The sequence below is a fragment of the Arachis stenosperma genome, chromosome 9 (genome assembly GCF_014773155.1).
Source record: "Arachis stenosperma cultivar V10309 chromosome 9, arast.V10309.gnm1.PFL2, whole genome shotgun sequence".
In the NCBI taxonomy this organism is placed as follows: Eukaryota; Viridiplantae; Streptophyta; class Magnoliopsida; order Fabales; family Fabaceae; genus Arachis; species Arachis stenosperma.
Window position 1 is genome coordinate 15,054,473 of NC_080385.1, and position 11,885 is coordinate 15,066,357.

Sequence of the window (11,885 nt, forward strand, 5' to 3'; positions counted from 1 at the left end):
TTAGATCTTATAGTCTATTATTACTTTTCTATGCTTTTGTGTTACACCTACCAAGTGTTTGACAAAATGCTTGGAAGGATGTTAGAGTAGGATTTTATGTTCTTGGCTTGGGAAGGTAACTTAGGAACTTTTGAGTTACTAATGTCCAAGTAATTGATGATTGGAGCCATTAACTCTAGTTCTCACTAATCGCATTGGTGGAAAGCTAGGACTTATAGACTTGGATTGATAGCTCATTTAACTTTTCTTTACTAGTTAGAGGATGATTTAATGGGATTGATCCTTGCCAATTCTCATGTTGTGGTTAGTGATAAGGATAGAGATCCTTGACCAACAAACCTTGCCAAGAGATTTTCTAGTTATTAGTTTATTCCTTTTGCAATCTACTTTCCTTGTTTCTTAATCCAAAACCCCAAAAAAAATACAATCTCATACCCAATAATAAGAACACTTCCCTGCAATTCCTTGAGAGACGACCCGAGGTTTGAATAATTCGGTTATTAGTTTTATTAGGGGTTTGTACTTGTGACAAACAAATTTTTGTATGAAAGGATTCTTTGTTGTTTAGAAGCTATGCTTTCAACGAGAATTTATTTGTGAAATTCTAGACCACACAAAAATTCGTTCATTAGTTTGAAAGAGGTTTTTATTTGTTTACCCATTTGACAAGCATCACATGTGATGTCCTTATCTAATTTAATATTAGGAAGACCTCTTACTAAGCATCTTTTAACAAGCTTAGAGATTTAGAACATGCTATCATGTCCCAATCTCTTATGCCACATCTATTTTTCAGATTCCATTGAAGAGAAACAAGTCATATTTTGAATTTTAAGATCATCTAGTGTGAGACCATAAATATTGTCACTTCTTTTGGCAACAAATAAAATAGCCCCTGTTTTCTCATTAATGACCCTACAATCAGATTTTCTAAAGGTTACAGCATATCCAAGGTCACACAATTGACTTATACTCAATAGATTATACTTTAACCCATCAACTAAAAAGACACTATCAATGCAAGTAGAAAAATCTTTGCCAACCTTACCAATGGCAATTATTTTACCTTTACCATTATCTCCAAAAGTGACAATTCCTCCATCATACTTGTTGAGTTTAATGAAGAAAGTATTCTTTTCGGTCATATGCCTTGAATATCCACTATCAAGATACCACATGTCCAATTTCTTCTTGGATGTAAGGCAAACCTGCATGTTCTTCAACTAACCTTAGGTATCCAATCCATTTGGATCATTTGATGTAAAATCTTCTTGGTTGCCCAAGAACATTAAAATCATGAACAAAATTTATATAATTTACTTTCATTACCAAAAGACCATAGAAAGATGAAACATTGAGGAGGATCATGACCTTTTCTATTGCACTTGTAGCAATGGTTCTTGCTCACTGATTTTTGAGGTTTACTGAAGCCTTTTTGTTTGAAAAGCTTCGAAGAGGAGGCTTCAGATTTTTTAACATTTTGTTTGAAAACAACCTTACTATCCTTTTTGAATCCAAGTCCAGATTTTTTAGACCCAAACCTTTGACAAGAAAGTAATTTATTCAGATTTTGGGAACCTTGAACAAATTTTACTAAGTCTTCATTCAGATTTTTAATTTGTTCATTCAGCTTTTTGTTCTCAGAAATCAAATCAGTGGAAGCATTGCCCTTATGCTTAAGTTTGAATTTCTCCAATTCAGCTCGTAAAGCACTATTTTCTTCTTTTAAAAAATTTTCATTACAAGTTTCGGTTACCTTAACCTTTTGCAAAAGAATATCATTTTCTGTCCTCAATGCCTCATTATCTTTCTTGCATTTAGCATACTTATCTAAGAGTTTCTTAGAATTCACAGTAATGTCTTTGATAATATAGTGCAATTCATCAATAAATATGTCAGAGAGATCTACCTCATCTTCATCATCGTGATCAGCCATCAGGCATAGCTGAGCCTCTTGATCTGAGTTCTCAGGACTGGTGTCATTCTCCAGGTCTTCCCATGTTGCCATCCTCAGTTTCTTCTTATCTTTCTTGGATTTTTCACCTTTCTTTAGTTGAGGGCAATCTAACTTGAAGTGACCTAGTTCCTTGCAATGGTGGCATGTGAACTTGGCTTGATCTTTCTTGAAGTCTTTGGATGAAGAACTTCCTTTGTGTTTATTTTTGAATCTTAGTAATCTTCTCATTTTTTCTTACAAAGAGAACCATATCTTCATCTGAGAAACTGTCATCATATTCTTCTTCTTTGGCTGTCATTCTTGATTTCAGTGCTATACTTTTCTTTTTGTCATCTTTGCCTTGAGACATGTGAGTGATTTCGTAGGCCAGTAGCTTGCCTCTTAGCTCATCATAGGTGATTTTGATCAAATCATTCCTTTCAGAGATGGCTATGCTTTTTACTTCCCATTTCTTAGTGAGACTCCTCAGGATCTTTCTCACTAAGGTTTCTTCGGAATAGCTCATTCCCATGGCATCTAGATTGTTGATGATTATTGAGAGCATTTCAAACATTTGATCGATACTCTCATCCTCCTTTATGTTGAACATTTCATACTCTTTCATCAGCATATCAGTTCTAGTCTCCCTCACTTATTTAGTGCCCTTCATGGGTGAGTCTGAGCTTGTCCCATATTTCTTTAGCCGTCTTGCACCTTGACACTTTTCTATATTCTTCAAAACTAATTGCACAGTGCATCAGGTTGATTGCCATGGCATTGAGTTCAACCTTCTTCTTTTCTTCCTCTGTCCAGTCGCTGTCTTCTTTTGCCACGACTTCTCCATCAGCATTTTGCTTAGTGGGAACGTCTGGTCCATTGAGGATAATCTTCCAAATGTTGTATTCGATTGACTACACACAGATTCCCATTCTCTCTTTCCAGTAAGAATAGTTGCTGCCATTGAAGTAGGGAGGTCTATTATTCGACTGCCCTTCCGTGAGAGTGAAGGCCATGATGTTAGGACCCATATTGTTGGCCATGGATCTTTACTCCAAGCTGTGAAGCTTGACTCCTTGAGACCTTTCTCCTGATACCAATTGATGATTCTTCTTGAACTTAAGAAGACGGGGTTGAATCATGTTAGCATAAAACTTAAAGTTTCAGACTCTATTTTTACTGAATCCATAAATGCAGGAGATTTTTTCATTTTGTCTCATGTGCAGAAAAGAAACATTGAAGGGAAAAAGAGAAAGAGTGACGAACGGACTTTGGTGTGATCTAGAGTTTTACAAATAAGTTCTCGTTGAAAGTATAGCTTCTAAACCAACAAAAATCCTTTTGTACAAAAACTTGGTTGTCACAAGTAACAAACCCCTAATAAAATTGATAACCAAAGTATTTAAACCTCGGGTCATCTCTCAAGGAATTGCACGAAGGTGTGCTTATAATTGGTTATGTAAAGGTATCTTTTGGGGTTTTTGAAATAAGAAACAAGAAAAGTAAATTGCAAAAGGAATAGACTAATAATTAGGAAAGCTCTTAGCACGATATGAGAACTAGAAGTCCTATCCTAACTATCCTTATCAATTGTGATGAGAATTGTCCGTTGCTTCCACTTAGTTAACCCTTAACAAATGAAGGAAAGTCAAGTGGACTAATGATGAGCGGATAATTTGTACGCTTTTTGGCATTATTTTTAGTATGTTTTTAGTATGTTTTAGTTAGTTTTTAGTATATTTTTATTAGTTTTTAGTTAAAATTCACTTTTCTGGACTTTACTATGAGTTTGTGTGTTTTTCTTTGATTTCAGGTATTTTCTGGCTGAAATTGAGGGACCTGAGCAAAAATCTGATTCAAAGACTGAAATGGACTGCAGATGCTGTTGGATTCTGACCTTCCTGCACTCGAAGTGGATTTTCTGGAGCTACAGAAGCCCAATTGGCGCGATCTCAACGGCGTTGGAAAGTAGACATCCTGGGCTTTTCAGCAATGTATAATAGTCCATACTTTGCTCGAAATTTGATGGCCCAAACCGGTGTTCTAAATCAGCTCAAAACTGTCCGGCGCTTAACGCCGGAACTGGCACAAGAATGGGAGTTAAACGCCCAAACTGGCACAAAAGCTGACGTTTAACTCCAAGAGAAGTCTCTACACGAAAATGCTTCAATGCTCAGCCCAAGCACACACCAAGTGCCCGGAAGTGGATTTTTATGTCATTTACTCATTTCTGTAAACCCTAGGCTACTAGTTCTCTATAAATAAGACCTTTTGCTTTTGTATTTTTCATCTTGAGATCTTTGAATCTTTTGATCACTGGGGGGCTGGCCTCACGGCCATGCCTAGACCTTGTTCTTATGTATTTTCAACGGTGGAGTTTCTACACACCATAGATTAAGGTGTGGAGCTCTGCTGTACCTCGAGTATTAATGCAATTACTATTGTTCTTCTATTCAATTCAGCTTGTTCTTATTCCAAGATATTCATTCGCACTCAAGAACTTGATGAATGTGATGATTATGTGACGCTCATCATCATTCTCACTTATGAACGCGTGCCTGACAACCACTCCCGTTCTACAAGCAAACAAGGCTTGAATGTTTATCTCTTGGATTCTTTAATCGGAATCTTCGTGGTATAAGCTAGAATTGATGGCGGCATTCAAGAGAATCCAGAAGGTCTAAACCTTGTCTGTGGTATTCTGAGTAGGATTCAATAATTGAATGACTGTGACGAGCTTCAAACACGTGATTGTGGGGCGTTAGTGACAGACGCAAAATAATCACTGGATTCTATTCCGACATGATCGAGAACCGACAGCTGAATAGCCGTGCCGTGACAGGGTGCGTTGAACATTTTCACTGAGAGGATGGGAGGTAGCCACTGACAACGGTGAAACCCTACATACAGCTTGCCATGGAAAGGAGTAAGAAGGATTGGATGAAGACAGTAGGAAAGCAGAGAGACGGAAGGGACAAAGCATCTCCATACGCTTGTCTGAAATTCTCACCAATGAATTGCATAAGTATCTCTATCTTTATCTTTATGTTTTATTCATATATCATCCATAACCATTTGAGTCTGCCTGACTAAGATTTACAAGGTGACCATAGCTTGCTTCATACCAACAATCTCCATGGGATCGACCCTTACTCGCGTAAGGTTTATTACTTGGACGACCCAGTGCACTTGCTGGTTAGTTGTGCGAAGTTGTGTTTATGCCATGGTATTGAGCACCAAGTTTTTGGATTCATTACCGGGGATTATTTGAGTTGTGAAAAGTAGTGATCACAATTTCGTGCACCAAGTTTTTGGCGCCGTTGCCGGGGATTGTTGAGTTTGGACAACTGACGGTTCATCTTGTTGCTTAGATTAGGTATTTATCTTCAGATTTCTTAAGAATGAATTCTAGTGTTTCAAGGTGATGTTCTTATCATCACCAAAGCTGATTGATCCTCATCAATTTAGCTCTTGAATGCAATGTCCAGCTGAAGCTTGGCTAGCCATGTCTAATTTCTTTAGACTAACATTGCATGATTCCTGGAATTCTCATTAAGAATTTTGATACCTTTATTTTCTTTTTCACTTAATTTTCGAAAAAAATCCAAAAAAAAAATTACAAAATCATAAAAACCAAAAATATTTCTTGCTTGAGTCTAGTGTCTCATTTTAAGTTTGGTGTCAATTGCATGTTTCTGTTTTTCTTGCATTCATTCATGTGTATTAAGTGATCTTCAAGATGTTCTTGATGATTTCCTTGCTCTGATCTTTAAATTCTCTTGTCTTGAGTGTTTTGTTGTTTCTCATATGCATTCTCATTTTGTTAGTGTCAGTAGTATACAAACTGCTAAGTTTGGTGTCTTGCATGCATTGTTATTTGATTCTAGTTGCATTTTGATTATTCCTCATTATTAAAAATCCAAAAATATTTTTTAATTTGTGTCTTTTCAAGTCAATAATACAGAGAATTGAAGATTCAGAACATTCAGCAGAGGAATTACATAGAAAAAGCTGGGCGTTCAAAACGCCCAATGAAGAAGGCAAACTGGCGTTTAAACACCAGCCAGGGTGCCTGGCTGGGCGTTTAACGCCCAAAAGGGTAGTTGATGAGCGGATAATTTATACGCTTTTTGGCATTGTTTTTAGGTAGTTTTTAGTAAGTTCAAGCTACTTTTAGGGATGTTTTCATTAGTTTTTATGTTAAATTTACATTTCTGGACTTTACTATGAGTTTGTGTGTTTTTCTGTGATTTCAGGTAATTTCTGGCTGAAATTGAGGGACTTGAGCAAAACTCTGAAAAAGGCTGACAAAAGGATTGCTGATGCTGTTGGAATCTAACCTCCCTGCACTCGAAATGGATTTTCTGGAGCTACAGAACTCCAAATGGCGCGCTCTCAACGGCGTTGGAAAGTAGACATTCAGAGCTTTCCAGAAATATATAATAGTCCATACTTTATTCGGAAATTGATGACGTAACTTGGCGTTGAACGCCAAGTACATATTGCTGTCTGGAGTTAAACGCCAGAAACACGTCATGATCCGGAGTTGAACGCTCAAAACACGTCATAACTTGGAGTTCAACTCCAATAAAAGCCTCAGCTCGTGGATAGATCAAAATTCAGCCCAAACATACACCAAGTGGGCCCCGGAAGTGGATTTATGCATCAATTACTTACTCATGTAAACCCTAGGAGCTAGTTTATTATAAATAGAACTTTTTACTATCATAATCTCATCCTGGATTGTAATTTGAATCCTGTGATCACGTTTTGGGGGCTGGCCATTCGGCCATGCCTGAACCTTTCACTTATGTATTTTCAACAGTGGAGTTTCTGCACACCATAGATTAAGGGTGTGGAGCTCTGCTGTACCTCAAGTTTCAATACAATTACTATTACTTTCTATTCAATTCTCTTTTATTCTTATTCCAAGATATATGTTACACTTAACTTTGATGAATGTGATGATCCGTGACACTTATCATCATTCTCACCTATGAACGCGCGTGATTGACAACCACTTCCGTTCTACTCTAGGCCGGGCGCATATCTCTTAGATTCCCCAACAGAATCTTCGTGGTATAAGCTAGATAGATGGCGGCATTCATGAGGATCCGGAAAGTCTAAACCTTGTCTGTGGTATTCCGAGTAGGATTCTGGGATTGAATGACTGTGATGAGCTTCAAACTCGTGATTGCTGGGCGTGATGACAAACGCAAAAGGATCAATGGATCCTATTCCAACATGATCGAGAACCAACAGCTGATTAGCCGTGCTGTGACAGAGCATAGGAACGTTTTCACTGAGAGGATGGGATGTAGCCACTGACAACGGTGATGCCCTACATACAGCTTGCCATGGAAAGGAATAAGGAGGACTGGAAGAGTGAGTAGTGAAGTAGAGTTTCAAGAGGAGCACAGCATCTCCATACGCCTATCTGAAATTCTCACTATTGATTTACATAAGTATTTCTATCCTATTTTATTTTCTGTTTATTTTTATTAATCATATTTGATTTTCTAAATTCCATAATTTTATCCTCCTGACTGGGATTTAAAAGATGACCATAGCTTGCTTCATACCAACAATCTCTGTGGGATCGACCCTTACTCACGTAAGGTATTACTTGGACGATCCAGTGCACTTGCTGGTTAGTTGAATGGAGTTGTGATCATAAATTCCAATAGAGCCAATATTTAAATTTCATACAAGTACAAAGAGACCAGTAGTGCTTTGGGCGTTAAATGCCAGAATGTGCACCATTCTGGGCGTTTAACGCCAGGATGGCACAAGAGGGAAGATTTTGTTTTCAAATCAAATTTTTCAAGTTTTCAAAATTTTTTCAAAATCAAATCTTTTTCAAAATCAATTTCTTTCTATTTTCAAAGATACTTGCTAACAATTAATGATTTGATTCAACATTTCAAGTGTGTTGCCTTTTCTGTTAAGAGAGGTTTAATGTTTGAATCATATCTTTTCTTGTTAGCCAAGTCATTAATTTTTAAAATCAAATCTTTTTAATTTGTTTTTCAAATCACATCTTTTTAATCACATCTTTTTCAAAGAAGTTTTTAATCATATCTTTTTCAAAATCTTTTTCAAAAATCACTTGATTTCTTTTCCACTCTTGGTTTTCGAAAATCAATTAAAGTTTTTCAAAATGTTTTTAAAATCCTTTTAAATTATTTTCGAAAATTTCTTCCCCTCTTCTCACATCCTTCTATTTATGGACTAACATTATTCCTTAATGCACAATTCGAACTCCATCTTTCTTGATAAGTTCGAATTCTATACTTCTTCCTTCTATTTTTCTTTTCCTCTGACACCTCAAGGAATTTCTATACTGTGACATAGAGGATTCCATATTTTCTTGTTCTCTTCTCTTTCATATGAGCAGGAACAAAGACAAAAGCATTCTTGTTGAGGCTGACCCTGAACCTGAAAGGACCTTGAAACGAAAGCTAAGAGAAGCTAAGGCACAACTCTCTGTAGAGGACCTAACAGAAATCTTCAAAGAAGAAGAACCTATGGCAGCCGAAAACAACAACAATGCCAACAATGCAAGGAAGGTGCTGGGTGACTTTACTGCACCTACTCCCGATTTCTATGGGAAAAGCATCTCTATCCCTGCCATTGGAGCAAACAACTTTGAGCTTAAGCCTCAATTAGTTTCTCTAATGCAACAGAATTGCAAGTTTCATGGACTTCCATTGGAAGATCCTCATCAGTTTTTAGCTGAATTCTTGCAAATCTGTGACACTGTCAAGACTAATGGGGTCAACCCTGAGGTCTACAGACTTATGCTATTCCCTTTTGCTGTAAGAGACAGAGCTAGGATATGGTTGGACTCACAACCTAAAGAAAGCCTGAACTCTTGGAAAAAGCTAGTCAATGCCTTCTTGGCAAAGTTCTTTCCACCTCAAAAATTGAGTAAGCTTAGAGTGGAAGTCCAAACCTTCAGACAGAAGGAAGGAGAATCCCTCTATGAAGCTTGGGAAAGATACAAACAATTAATCAGAAAGTGTCCCTCTGATATGCTTTCTGAATGGAGCATCATAGGTATTTTTTATGATGGTCTGTCTGAACTATCCAAGATGTCTTTGGATAGCTCTGCTGGAGGATCTCTTCATCTGAAGAAGACGCCTACAGAAGCTCAAGAACTAATTGAAATGGTTGCAAACAACCAATTCATGTACACTTCTGAAAGGAATCCTGTGAACAATGGGACAAGTCAGAAGAAAGGAGTTCTTGAGATTGATACTCTGAATACCATACTGGCTCAGAACAAAATATTGACTCAGCAAGTCAATTTGATTTCTCAAAGTCTGTCTGGAATGCAAAATGCACCAGGCAGTACTAAGGATGCTTCATCTGAAGAAGAAGCTTATGATCCTGAGAACCCTTCAATGGAAGAGGTGAATTACATGGGAGAACCCTATGGAAACACCTATAATTCTTCATGGAGAAATCATCCAAATCTCTCATGGAAGGATCAACAGAGACCCCAACAAGGTTTCAACAACAATAATGGTGGAAGAAACAGGTTTAGCAATGGCAAGCCTTCTCCATCATCTTCTCAGCAATAGACAGAGAATTCTAAGCAGAACCACTCTGACTTAGCAACCATGGCCTCTGATCTAATCAAAATCACTCAAAGTTTCATGACTGAAACAAGGTTCTCCATTAGAAACTTGGAGGCACAAGTGGGACAGCTGAGCAAGAAAATTACTGAACTCCCTCCTAGTACTCTTCCAAGCAATACAGAAGAAAATCCAAAAGGAGAGTGCAAGGCCATCAACATGGCCGAATTTGGAGAGGAGGAAGAGGCAGTGAACGCCACTGAGGAAGACCTCAATGGACGTCCACTGGCCTCCAATGAGTTCCCTAATGAGGAACCATGAGAATCTGAGGCTCATATTGAGACCATAGAGATTCCATTGGATTTACTTCTGCCATTCATGAGCTCTGATGAGTATTCTTCCTCTGAAGAGGATGAAGATGTCACTGAAAAGTAAGTTGCTAAATATCTTGGAGCAATCATGAAGCTAAATGACAAGTTATTTGGTAATGAGACATGGGAAAATGAACCTCCTTTGCTCACCAAAGAACTGGATGACTTGTCTAGGCAGAAATTACCTCAAAAGAGACAAGATCCTGGGAAGTTTTCAATACCTTGTACCATAGGCACCATGACCTTTAAGAAGGCTCTGTGTGACTTAGGGTCAAGTGTAAACATCATGCCTCTCTCTGTAATGGAGAAGCTAGGGATCTTTGAGGTACAAGCTGCAAGAATCTCACTAGAGATGGCAGACAATTCAAGAAAACAAGCTTATGGACTTGTAGAGGATGTTCTGGTAAAGATTGAAGACCATTACATCCCTGCTGATTTCATAGTCCTAGAGACTGGGAAGTGCATGGATGAATCCATCATCTTTGGCAGACCCTTTCTAGCCACAGCAAAGGCTGTGATTGATGTGGACAGAGGAGAATTGATCATTCAAGTGAATGAAGAATCCTTTGTGTTTAAGGCTCAAGGATATCCCTCTGTCACCATGGAGAGGAAGCATGAAGAGCTTCTCTCAAAACAGAGTCAAATAGAGCCCTCACAGTCAAACTCTAAGTTTGGTGTTGGGAGGCCACAACCAAATTCTAAGTTTGGTGTTGAACCCCCACATTCAAACTCTAAGTTTGGTGTTGGGAGGTTCCAACATTGCTCTGAGTATCTGTGAGGCTCCATGAGAGCCCACTGTCAAGCTACTGACATTAAAGAAGCGCTTGTTGGGAGGCAACCCAATGTTATATTTAATCTATTTTCCTTTGTTATTTTATGTTTTCTTTAGGTTGATGATCATGGGAAGTCACAAAATCAATTGAAAAAGCAAAAACAGAATGAAAAACAGGAAGAAAAACAGCACACCCTGGAGGAAGATCCTGCTGGCGCTTAAACGCCAGTAAGGGTAGCAGTTGGGCGTTTAACGCCCAGTCTGGCACCATTCTGGGCGTTTAACGCCAGAAAGGGGCACCAGACTGGCGTTAAACGCCAGGAAAGGGCAAGAAGTTGGCATTAAATGCCAGAAATGGGCACCAGCCCGGCGTTTAACGCCAGAATTGGCACAGGGTGCATTTTTGCACGCCACTTGATGCAAGGTTGAATTTTTCTTGACACCTCAGGATCTGTGGACCCCACAAGATCCCCACCTACCCCACCACCCTCTCTCTTCTTCTTCACCCATTCACCAATCACCTCAACCACTCTTCCCCAAAAACCCCTCACCTATCAAATCCCATCTTTCTCTTCACCACTCACATCCATCCTTCATTAAACCCCACCTACCTCACCATTCAAAATTTAAACCACTTTCCCTCCCAAACCCACCCTTACATGACCGAACCCTACCCCTCTCTCCACCCCTATATAAACCCATCTTCACTCCCTCATTTTCACACACCCTAAACACTACTTCTCCCCCTTTGGCCGAAACACAAAGCCACCTCCATCTCCTCTATTTCTTCTTCTTCTACTCTCTTCTTTCTTCTTTTGCTCGAGGACGAGCAAACCTTTTAAGTTTGGTGTGGTAAAAGCATTACTTTTTGTTTTTCCATAACCATTTATGGCATCCAAGGCCAGAGAAACCTCTAGAAAGAGGAAAGGGAAGGCAAAAGCTTTCACCTCCGAGTCATGGAAGATGGAGAGATTCATCTCAAGGGTGCATCAAGACCACTTCTATGATGTTGCGGCCAAGAAGAAGGTGATCCCCAAGGTCCCTTTTCAAACTCAAAAAGGTCAACTTTGATCAAAGGTTGGACCAAGTCCTCATGGACATCTGTGAAGAGGGCGCCCAATGGAAGAGAGATTCAAGAGGGAAGCCGGTTCAACTGAGAAAACATGACCTCAAGCCCGTGGCTAGGGGATGGTTGGAGTTTATCCAATGCTCAATCATTCCCACTAGCA

At 38.8% G+C, this 11,885-nt stretch overlaps 1 non-coding gene across 1 annotated transcript; it reads right to left on the reverse strand.

The window, feature by feature from the left end:
• Positions 1-8,865: 8,865 nt before the first annotated feature.
• Positions 8,866-8,973, reverse strand: LOC130952880 (small nucleolar RNA R71). Its single transcript, XR_009075055.1, has one exon. It is a non-coding gene; the product is annotated as a small nucleolar RNA R71 (small nucleolar RNA).
• Between the last annotated feature and the right edge of the window lie 2,912 nt (positions 8,974-11,885).